The sequence below is a fragment of the Giraffa tippelskirchi genome, chromosome 6 (genome assembly GCF_054371585.1).
Source record: "Giraffa tippelskirchi isolate mGirTip1 chromosome 6, T2T-mGirTip1v1.2.pri, whole genome shotgun sequence".
Taxonomy (NCBI): Eukaryota; Metazoa; Chordata; class Mammalia; order Artiodactyla; family Giraffidae; genus Giraffa; species Giraffa tippelskirchi.
The window spans coordinates 49,609,231-49,621,515 of record NC_137280.1 but is presented as its reverse complement, the minus strand read 5'-3'; the positions used below and the strand labels follow the sequence as shown (position 1 = coordinate 49,621,515).

The window sequence follows — 12,285 nt, the reverse complement described above, 5'->3', positions numbered from 1 at the left end:
TTTATAAAAACTCATCACGGAAACTCAGTGTTCAAAGAACTCCCATAATGGGTAATTCTTGAAAGTGATTAGACATCCCTGAATTTATTTGCTAGGTAAATCTCTTCTTACTTTAGCTTACAATAAATCACATCTTCATGTATATTTATACACACATGAGCACTTATGTGGGTCCATTTGACAAAGTTTAGTGGGAAACTTTCTCAAAGAATAAATTGCTGTTACTATAAATAGTATGGAACTGGGGAATGAGTTGAAAAAAAATTTTTTTTTTTAATCTCAAGAGGAAAAACATAAGGGCCTGCTTGGTTTTTGGAGGGTGAAAAATCTGAAAAATTTTATGTGTGTGAGAGGTTAAATATTTGAAAAAATATTCTATTTACCATAATCTTTACATCTAAGTCAACCTTTTTGTAAATGACCAGGAAGTTAGACTAACTTGAGTCTCAATTGTGTAGACTGACTTACAGAACTCAAGCTGAAATGTCTTCCCAGAGAGGTAGTTGGTAAGGAATGGACTCTGGGGACATCCAATGATGTGTGGCAGTGAAATTGAGCAGTGGCAATCTTTTCCCACTAACCGTGTTTCTGACTTTGGTCTAGGTCTTTCTATTCTCAGGGTCCTTGGTGCTCAGCTGCACAAGAAATATAACTTTTTTCTTATACCCTCTGTGATCCTGCGATCCATGCTAATCTGTCCCTGCTTCTGTGACTTACTTGTTTGGGGATGTGAGGACCACAAAGCCCAATAAGTCTTCTCCCTCCAAAATCTGCCGTCCAAAGACATTTTTGATGCTCACACAATTCCCTGATGTTACAACATCAGAGGTGTCCTCTAAACAATTCTGCCCTCTCAACTTCAATAGTACCATTTCTGCTTTTCATCTGACTTAGTAGCTAATAAATCAAGAAGAGAGAGAAAGAAAGCCTCCTTTATTGTGGATTCTTTTGTTTTGGTTTTTCAGGGGTTATTTACTAAAGTACAGTCTTCACCATGTTCTTACTTTTATGATTTCACCTTTTCTTTACAACTGAGATTTTTGAATTTCCTCCACTTACTTCTGTCTTGAAAAGAGTTCTGCTGTTTCATGGAAAATGTTATAAAAAAGTACTTTAATTCTTTGACAAATACCTTCTGTCTGCTCACCTTGATTTATAAGCTTTTGAGAGAATTTACATGTTTCTCCAAAATTAGGTAAGTACAGCATTAAAAAAAATATAGTAGAACCCTTGAGAGGGTGTGTTTTTTCAGGGACTTTGAATGTGCAGTGGTTCGATCATTTCCCCGAGTCATGGGGCTTATGTAAGTAGGGATGTGTTAGTGTCCTCAAGAGAAAATCCTTACTGAAAGTGGCTTAACAACGAGGAACTTGATGATTCCTTGAAATAGGAAGAAAGTGAAAGTGAAAGTCGCTCAGTCTTCTCTGACTCTTTGGTACCCCATGTACAGTCCATGGAATTCTCCAGGCCTGAATACTGTAGTGGGAAGCCTTTCCCTTCTCCAGGGGATCTCCCCAACCCAGGAATCAAACCCAGGTCTGCTGCATTGCAGGTGAATTCTTTACCAGCTGAGCCACCAGGGAAGCCCAAGAATACTGGAGTGGGTAGCCTATCCCTTCTCCAGCGGATCTTCCCAACCCAGGAATTGAACCGGGGTCTCCTGCATTGCAGGTGGATTCTTTACTAACTGAGCTATCAGAGAAACCATGATATAGGCTTCCTGAAATAGGAAGGACTCCCGCCTATTCAAGGGAGGTAGGGACTCCTGCAAAACTTGTGAGCCTCCTATGGGTTCTGTCTTCCTCTGGGCATTCGTTTTATTCAAAGACAGCAGCAGCGGTTCCTGATATGGCGATGGCTGTTCATCATATGATGAGTCATACGGCTGATATGGTTCCTGACATGGCAGTGTCCAGGGGACAAAGAAAGAATTGTCTCTTCTTGTGTTTCCTCCTTGGGACCAAGACACATCTCCCTTAAAGCCCTCAGTTTTTTCTCCATTGAAGTTGGCTAGGGTTGGGTCACATGCCCATCCTGAAACCAGTCATTGGCAAGAGAGATTTGAACACCATGACTGAGTGAGACTAATCATTTGCATTCCTTGACCTTGCCTCAGGCTCCTCACTTCACGTATACTCAGTCAGGCTAGTCGTTTGGGGTGGCCACATTAACTACTGAGACACACCTCATGTCAGCTAACACAGTGCTCTTATCTGAGATGGCTGTCCATTTCATGCTGTAGCATCAGATTCCTGAAGGGCTGAGCTGCATTTGTGGACAGGCAACACTGGTACCAAGCAGAATTCAGGCCAGGAGGCAGGGATGTGAAGCTTCATTGGGCTACTATCATCTCCTAGGGTTACTTCCCCCAGACACATTTGATAATGGAGGCCCATTGTCCCGAGCAGAAAGTGATCCAGTGATAAGAGCAACACTCTCTTGTTTTTAATTCAGTCTGAATCAGAGTGTCTCACAAAGCAGCTTTCTGGATTGCTGTTAGGAAGCTCTGTTAGGACTTAACTCCAGTAAGGTAATTATTTATAAGAGGGTCTCGTTGTTTAAGACCAAAAGAACTGAACAGATCTTTTTTCTCATGAAACTAGTTCCTCCTTTGTCTTTTTCATACTAATTCTCTTATATGCCTGAGCCACAGTCAGGGCCATCATCCTTTTTCTGTCCTATTCCTCAACCTGCAGTTTCAATTCATCAGTGAGGTCACAGTTCTCCTTCTAAATGAATCCGAATTTCTCCACTTCAGTGGCATTTCTGACAGTGTCTGGCAGAATCTTGCCACACGCAAACTGCACATCACTTCTTCTGATCTTTTAACGAGTTCCTGTTGCATTTTAAGAATAACACCTACAAGCTTTCCTGGTGGCTCAGTGGTAAAGAACCTGCCTGCCAATGCAGGAGGCACAGGTTCCATCCTTGATCCAGGAAGACCCCATGTGCCATGGAGCAGCTAAGCCCATACACCACACCTACTGAGCCTGTGTTCTAGAGCCCAGGAACTGCAACTACTGAGCCCATGTACAGAAACTACTGAAGCCCATGTGCTCTAGAGCCCACCTATTCTCCACAACAAGAGAAGCCACAGCATTGAGAAGCCCACATCACAAATAGAGAGTAGCCCTCGCTCACCCCAGCTAGAGAAAAGCCTGCACAGCAACGAAGACCCAGCAGAGCCAAAACCAAAAACCAAAAGAATAACATCCACGCTCTTGGCCATGGCTTATCATGTCACTCACACTGTAGGCCCCACTTGTCTCTCCAGTCTCAGCTGGTCCCATCTTGCCTTCGCTCCAGCCACACGAGGCTGCTCTGCTACTTGAACATCCATAAGGTGTTTCCCTCCTGGGGCTTCACTCATTGTTCCTTAGGCTTTCACCATCTTTTCCTCTGTTCTCTGTACAGCAGGCTGTTGGGCTGGTCTCACCCTAGACCTTACTGGCTTTCTCCACCCACTGTTTACACAGACCTCTTTCCTTCGAGGCATGGGAAGGTTGTAATTTTAACCCGTTCTTTGCCCTTATAAGCCTTTCCTCAGTTTGTAATTTCATCCTTCTTTGTCTGCTTCCCTGTTTATTATCTGCTTCCCTTCCTGGACCTTATGCTCCATGAGGGCAGGTCTGTGTTGTCTCACTCACCACAAGACACTGTTCCCAAGAGCAGGGCCTGGCTCCCAGTAGGTCCTCTGTGGACGGAAGTGAAATAAACAAACAAAAAAGGGAATGATGTGATTCTTTGACTACAGGTAATGTCTCTGTATTCCTAGCACCTAGCTGAGAATCTGGGATTCCCTGGTGGCTCAGTGGTAAAGAATCTGCCTGCCAAATAGGAGATGCTGGTTTGAACCCTGGGTCAGGAAGATCTCCTAGAAAAGGAAATGGCAACTCATTCCAGTATTCTTGCTTGGGAAATCTCATGGACAGAGGAGCCTTGCAGGCTACAGTCCATGGCCTCACAAAGAGTCGGACATGACTTTGCAGCTCAACACCACCACACAATAACAATATGTTCTCAGTGCATATCTTTTATTGGATGAATGCGTATCTCTTATTATGACAAGAAAAATGAGCATTTGCTTGCAGGATCAGGAAGCACAAGGATGGACTTCTCATTGTTTGGAGAAATTCAACAGCATCATTAGAAAACATTCAACAGAGTTTGTGATATTTTCAGGTATGTTTAGTACCATTCTTGCAAAATAGTGCGTCACTGTTTCCTGAATGAGAAAAGATAACATGTGAAGAGTCAGAAAGTCAGTAAGAAAATAATCACAAAGAGGGACAGTGGGAGAATCACCTTCAAATTGAACTTGATTTTATAGGACATCCCAGTAAACTCATGGAAGATTGAAATCAACTGCTGGTGAACCTCTCTGGTGATATATGTTAAAAGACAGGCCTTATCTTTGTTAAGGTCCTACTTTGGACCACCCCATGACTAGTTGAACTTTTTTATCCAGACTGATAAATGCTTGCACTTCCATAGTATTTGCTATATGCCAAGCACAATTTTAATACATAAACTCTTTTAAGACTTCTACAACCCTCTCATGGACTCTATGATTATGAAGCACAGAGATATTAGGCGATTTTTCAAAGATCACACAGTTAGCAAGTGGTAGAGCCAGATTTCAAACACAAACCTATGATTTTCATAGAGCAAAAGACTCCATTTAGAATCACTGCAACCAGGACACCGAAGATGAACGTGAATTAGTTACGAATGTTAAAGATTACTGTCTTTCACATTGGTCATAGTTTACTGGGTCTTCCAAAAAGTGGACTTTCAACATCTTAAAAAATAATTTTTGGCATGTATAATGCATAAACAAATGAAAGTATAAAATACAAAATGAAATGATGATTTCTGTTATAAAAATTCATGGTGTGGTTTCTTAGAATAGAATCTTAGTAGCGCTTCACTAAGTGATTAACTGATAAAGTGGAGAGAGATGAAGAGACTGATGCCCTTAGGAGACCTGGCTCAGACTGAGGGCATCAGAGTCTGCTCGACTCTGCTTGGCTCTGTGGCCTTTTTTTTCTCTTGGGGTCTCAGATTCTTTAGCAAATTGAGTACTCTGGGCTAGATGACACCTGGGTCCAGCCAACTCTAGCCTTGACTAATTCCATACAAAGGTACCGATGTTATTTAGACAGAAAACCAGAAAAGCTGGTTAAGAGCACGTATGCTGCACTGGGAATTAATTTGAGAGAACAGAGGCTCAGAATTCAATAATTATTTTAAGCTGCCTTTTCAAATTCAAGAAGCCCAGACACTTATATGATTTTGCAATATTGCAGCAAATGGACCAAAGCACAGATTCTCATGTGTGAAAGGTAGATTTTATACACAGCTTACATTTTTGATTAATTGATTCATTATCCAACTGACATTCATTGGACAACTTCTGCACAGCGCCGGATGCTTTGGATTGTTTTTAAAAGAAGTGGATTGGAGGACAGGGCTTTGATTGTTCTGGACAAAGCCCTTGATGCTTGGATAATGTTTTACGATTAGTTGTGGGCCCATGATTGCCTTATGTGAACCATCTAGGAATCCCATCTCCTGCTAGTGTCCTGTCCTCTTTATCGCATTTGCACAAGCCCTTGGCTCCTTCCTCAAATGCACCATCTGCACTCCTACCTCTGGGCCTTCAAATAGCTCCTTTCCCTACTTGTGTCCTTCTTAGCAGAGAAATCCCCTCATCCTTCAGGACTTACGTGTCAGTTCCTCCAGGAAGCGTTCTGTGATCCTGGGACTAGGCCATCCCCTCTGGCTGTAGCTGTGCTTCACAGGCCTCACTGGGATCACAGTTAATGCATATCTGTTTAATAGCCGGTCTTCCTGCTGGAATAGAAAGTGTATGAGAGGACTGCCTGCGGGTCCCTCTTCTCCCAGGTGTCTCCAGAATATTGAATATTGTTATTCAATGATATTGAATAATAATATTGAAATTATTATTAAATATCAATAACGTTCAATATTATTAATAGTTGTATTGAATGTTATTGTTCAATAATAACATCAATATTATTATTCAATAATATTATTAATATTGATTATTAATTATAATAATTAATTTATCTTTTCTTCTAGAGAGCATTTAAAGGGTCTCAGCACAAATACAGGCTAAACAATGGTTAGTAAAATTGACACACAGTAAAAAGAAACAATCACATTAAAAAATAAAGTTTCAGTTCATGCCATAGAATACCCATACCTGATCCAACAGTTTTTCATCTAATTTGTATTACTGTGTATACCTAAGGTAAACAAGGCTGACTAGATGGTCAGCCAGTTCTTCCCTTTTTCTCTTTGGGTATTTCTCTGCCTGACTCAGAAAACCTTTTCCTGTCATCTCCTACTTTTCTTTGCAAGACCCCAGCTCGAGGTTGGCACCTGAGGTGACTACAAGACATCAGAGCCCCTGAAAGTTTGGGCCCCTAAATGCACGAAGCTGACCTCTCCCATCCCCTGTGCACTGCCCATGGGATCTGACCAGAATAAGACACAGACTTCTAGTGTAGTGAGCCAAAGACAAGATGAGTTCCTTTAGGTAAAATTTGATGTAATTGAATTCTGTGAGTGTGTTCAGTCGCTTCAGTCGTGTCTGATTCTTTGCGACCCCATGGACTATAGCCTGCCAGGCTCCTCTGTCCATGGAATTCTCCAGGCAAGAATACTGGAGTGGATTGCCATTCCCTCCTCCAGGGGATCTTCCCTACCCAGGGATGGAACCAGAGTCTCCTGTGTTTTCTGCAGTGCAGGCAGATTTTTTACTGCTGAGCCACCTGCCCATTTTGAATTCTGTAGCATGAGCTTTAATATGAGGTTTAGTACATAACTGTGGCAAAGGTCAGGGATCACTACATAAAGATACAAATCAATGAAAAACTTCACGCTTTTCCAGGGCATCATGAATATACAAATTATACATCCTTATAGAAGGGAAGAAAGCAGCTACCTCCCTTCTGTCAAAATAAAGGAATGTATTCCAACTGCTGTGATGGTTACATGAGCAGATTCTGTAAGTGAAAACAAAGATGTGTTCAGATTCCATCACCTACTACCCTTGTAACCTCAGAGAAGCCACTGAACCATCCTAGGGCTGTTTCTTCATTAGGGGAAGGAGTGGAGTCGTAAAGATGTGTGTGTATTAGCCGCTCGTCATGTCTGCCTCTTTGCGACCACATAGACTGTGGCCTGCCAGGCTCCTCTGTCCATGGAAGTCTCCAGGCAAGAATACTGGAGTAGGTGGCCATTCTCTTCTCCAGGAGATCTTCCCAACCCAGGGACTGAACCCAGGCCTCCTGCATTGTAAGCAGATTCTTTACATTCTGAGCCATCAGGGAAGCCCTGTTGTGAAGGTGCATGAGATAAATGTGTTGGGAAGGATCCATCACTGAGCCGAGCATCTAGTCAGTGCTCACTGTTGTTATTTTGTGTGGATTAGGATGGAAGAGGTTCAGTTCAGTCAGTTTAGTCACTCAGTCATGTCTGACTCTTTGTGACCCCATGGACTGCAGCACAGCAGGCTTCCCTGTCCATCATCAACTTCTGGAGCTTACTCAAACTCATGTCCATTGAGTTGGTGATGCCATCCAACCAACTCATCCTCTGTTGTCCCCTTCTCCTCCCACCTTCCATCTTTCCCAGCATCAGGGTCTTTTCAAATGAGGCAGTTCTTCACATCGGTGGCCAAAGTATTGGAGTTTCAGCTTCAGCATCAGTCCTTCCAATGAATATTCAGGACTGATCTCCTTTAGGATGGACTGGTTGGATCTCCTTGCAGTCCAAGGGACCCTCAAGAGTCTTCTCCAGCACCACAGTTCAAAAGCGTCAATTCTTTGGCACTCAGCTTTCTTTATACCTTGCTATTGAGGCCCTCCCTGAATTTCAGAGGCTGTCCCTTTTGCCAGAATCATATGGCAAGATGGAGGTTCTGTGCTCATCAGGAAACGGCTGCATTTGTAGGAGAAACAGGACAAAGAGGAAAGGAAACTTGGTCTCTCCATATGCAGACCTTGCATGACATTTCCTTCTTGAGTTCTTGAATCCCAGTGAGAGGAGTGAGTGTATGTTTGGGAAGAACTCATGAATTAATATTTTTTTTCCCAATAGAGAAGCTCACAGAAACTTTGAAGTGTTTATTAAAGGGTTGATAATGAGGAGAAAACTTTTTGAAAATCATATTAAAAAGTACCTCCCAAACTGCTTCAGTAATTTAACCTTGGACTCACAAGACTCTTCTAGAATAGAAAAAAACACATTTTTCTCTCCCATCCACCATCCCTGGCATATTACAGCTCTGCTATAGCAATGATGGCCTCTTTCTAGGCATTGGTGGTGGAATGATAGTCCTTTTGTGACCAATGGAATAATTACTGAAGTTGAAATTTGTAATCCTGATATCGAATATTTCATAATGACATCAATTTAAGCTTAATACTGCTCTTATCTTTTGACAAAAATAAGGTTTAATATGTCTTTTCTCCTAAAGGGGGTGAAATAAGGAAAGACTTTATTATACAAGATAATTAAAATTCTTCCTGAGGTTAAAAGTGATTTAAAAAGAATCACAACATGAGATAATTAGGCCTTATTAGACACTTTATCTGCTTCACTGAAGTCACTTTTTCCAGGATGATAAAATGTGCCTTTGTCTTTTTTTAGAAAGCCAGATACCAAATTTGGGGAAAGAAATGATCTTTCCTCCTCCTCTTAGACTTAGCACATGACTGTGTGAATGGATTTGGGGAAATAATTTAATGACAGGGTTACAGTTTCCAAAAGCTAGACCTTTATAGAACGTGATGGTTTTCAAGTACTTATTCATTTTTCTAGTGAAATTACATTTTACCCTCTAATTTTAGTTGGTTAATAGAAAATGATATGAATTTGTGTTTTCTGACTCCCCTCCCCTGCCCCTCCCCGCCAAAAGGCAGAATAATAACAGATTAGTTTTGGGATGTTTAACAAAATTCTTTTGTTACTTGACAGATACGTTTATGCTTTCTTGTGACATAACAGGTAAGGCAAAGAATGTCAGTGTTTGTGTTTTTAAAGACTAATGAACACATAGTATAGGTTATTACAATAACCATGCAGTAGTGGATGGTATTTTTTTAGATGAAAAGTGGTTCAGGCCTTTAAAGTGCATGATGTTTCTGTAAGAGGAAGCAGGTACCCCAGGAGCATGGGAGTTTTGCCAGAGTTCTAAACCATATCCCTACATGAGGCCTAATCCTGCTTCTCTATTCTGCTTTTAGACCTGATAACGGGGATCCTGTGACTTTGCTAATGGCTCTTTGGGCTTCCAGTGGATTTTAACAATGTGCAGTGCAACTAACAATAAGTGAACCAAATCGTTCTTGTTTGTGCCCATAAATTTATATCCAGCTTATTTTCTTTTTTATCCCTTGATCAGTGGTTGAAAAGAAATTGTTCAACTTTGTCTTTAAGAAAACGTTTCAGTTCTATTTACAGTGATTTGCTATACAGGCTTTATCAAACTGCTCCTTCCCTCTGAATGACCCTTTCCTTCAGGGAAAGGCTAATGTATAGATCAACACATCAAGGGCCCAAGCATAATATACAGATCTCTTTGATGGAAAGCTAAGTACATAGAATTGTCAGGTGAATGTCTATTTTAAGGTAAAATGTCTAGAAGGGAAATAGTCTGATTTGATGGACAAATAGCTTCTGTGATAGTTTCACAGGATCTATTGTAAACGATATAAAGGAGATGATGGCTTAAAAAAGAAACTTAAACAGTAAAATAGGAATGGAATTAAGCCAGCTTGTGAGCATCAGAATTGTCTATAAAGTAATAAGGCTGTAAATGTTTTCGTATAAGTATACTGTTGCTTTTCAGGCTGAGTGCTAACTACCTTCCTCCTCTCTATCAAGCTGGTAGGACGTATTAGGAAGAGTAAGACACCTTTAGGGTGCTAGCGATGGGTGTGAAAGTGTAAGTGTTAGTCGCTCAGTTGTGTCTAACTCTTTGCAGCCCCGTGGACTGTAGCCCACCTGGCTCCTCTGTCCATGGAATTCTACAGGCAAGAATACTGGAGTGGGCTGCCATTCCTTTCTCTAGGAGATCTTCCCGACCCAGGGTTCGAACCCAGGTCTCCTGTATTGCAGGCAGATTCTTTACCTTCTGAGCCACTAGCAATGGGTAAGAGTGAATAAAAAAGGTGCACACAACATGTATATACCTTAACAAATCACTAAGAACGTAATGCACCTGTAGCAGTCCCCCCCCCAGGTAAAGAAGCAGAATGCTACCAGCATAGCTGATTTTTGTACATTGATTTTGAATCAGGTTAGCTTGCTACATCTTCATTAATCTAACCATCGGTGGAATCTTTTGGGTTTTGCTACACATACATATCCAGAGAAGGCAATGGCACCCCACTCCAGTACTCTTGCTTGGAAAATCCCATGGACGGAGGAGCCTGGTAGACTGCAGTCCATGGGGTCGCTATGAGTCTGACACTACTGAGCGACTTCACTTTCACTATTCACTTTCATGCATTGGAGAAGGAGATGGCAACCCACTCCAGTGTTCTTGCTTGGAGAATCCCAGGGACGGGGGAGCCTGGTGGGCTGCCGTCTGTGGGGTCGCGCAGTTGGACACGACTGAGGTGACTTAGGAGCAGCAGCACACATACATATCAGGGCCTCCCAGGTGGCTCAGTGGTAGAAGAATCCATCTGCACATGGATCAACAAAGAAGAAAAATTGCAGGCCGGTCTCACTATGAGCAGAGTTTCAAATATTCTAAATAAAATATTAACAAATTGCATCCAGCTATGCAGAGAAGTAATACAATATTTCTGGAAGATCCCTGGGTTGGGAAGATCCCCTGGAGAAGGAAATGACAACCCACTCCTGTATTCTTGCCTGGAAAATCCCATGGATAGAGGAGCCTGGTAGGCTATAGTCCGTAGGGTCGCAAGGAGTTGGACACAGCTTAGGGACTGAGCATGCACATGTACATGCATATCATATATGAATAGTGAAAGTTTTGTTTCTTTCCAATCCATTTACATTTCATTCTGTTTTCATCTTACTGCCCTGTCTAAGACCTCCAGCATAATGTTGAACAGAAATAACAATGTCATTCTTGTCCTGGTTCCCAATCTGAGAGAGAAATGTTTAATGTTTCATCATTAAATAAAACACTTGATTTTTTTTGGTTGTTTGCTAATATTTATCTTGATGAGATGTTGAATTTTATCAGATGCCTTTTCTGCCTTTGTGCAAATCATCATAATATTGAGTAAATGCACTAAATGACATTGATTTTCTAACGTTAAAACAACTTTGAATTCCTGGGGCAAGTCAAAATTGGTCATCGTGTATTATTTCTCTGTATAGCTGGATTCAATTTGTTAATATTTTATTTAGAATATTTGAAATTCTGTTCATAGTGAGATTGGCCTGCAGTTTTTCCTTGTCGAGTTTTGGGACCAAGGTTATCTTGACCTTGTAAAGATTACTTGAAAAGCGACTCCTTTTCTGGTCTCTGGAAGATTTTTTTTATAAGATTAGAATTATTTCTTACAATATTTAGAACAACTTGCTGGTGAAACCATTTAGGCCTGGAGTTTTCTTTGTGGGGATGTTTGACATTCTATTTATTTTTATGTCAGCTTTTTAAGTTGTGCTTTCCTAATAATTTGTCAATTTTATCTAAATTTTCAAAAATTTTTGTGCAAGGTTATTGCCATTTTTAAATGAAATTTTCTTCTAAATCCTGTTTCTCCCCCTTAGTTCCACAAGTTTGTATATATACAAGTTTAGTTACCCATAAGTTCAAAGAATTTCTGATTATCTTTATGATTTCTTCTTTGACCCATTTGTTCTATATGGGGAATTTTAGAATATCTTTTGCTTGTCAATTGCTAGCATAATTACATCGTGATCAGAGAATATACTCTGAGATTGTAATTGTTACGGTTGAGTATATTGTTCTCTTTAAAGCTGTTTCATGTATTTTTGAAAAGAAAGTATATTCTGCAGTTATTGAGGTTGAATGTTCTGTATCACCCACTGATTCAGGTTTATTTATTTATTTTATTTTGTTTAATAAATTTATTTATTTTAGTTGGGGGCTAATTGCTTTACAATATTGTAGTGGTTTTTGCCATACATTGACATGAATCAGCCATGGGTTTACATGTGTTCCCCCTCCTGAACCCCCCTCCCACCTCCCTCCCCATCCCATCCCTCTGGGTCATCCTATTGCCCCAGCCCTGAGCATCTGTCTCA

At 40.9% G+C, this 12,285-nt stretch overlaps 1 long non-coding RNA gene across 1 annotated transcript in view; it reads left to right on the top strand.

Annotated features, from left to right (window-relative positions):
• Positions 1–12,285, top strand: part of LOC145511297 (uncharacterized) — a 107,577-nt gene that overhangs the window by 67,300 nt on the left and 27,992 nt on the right. The window lies entirely within an intron of this gene.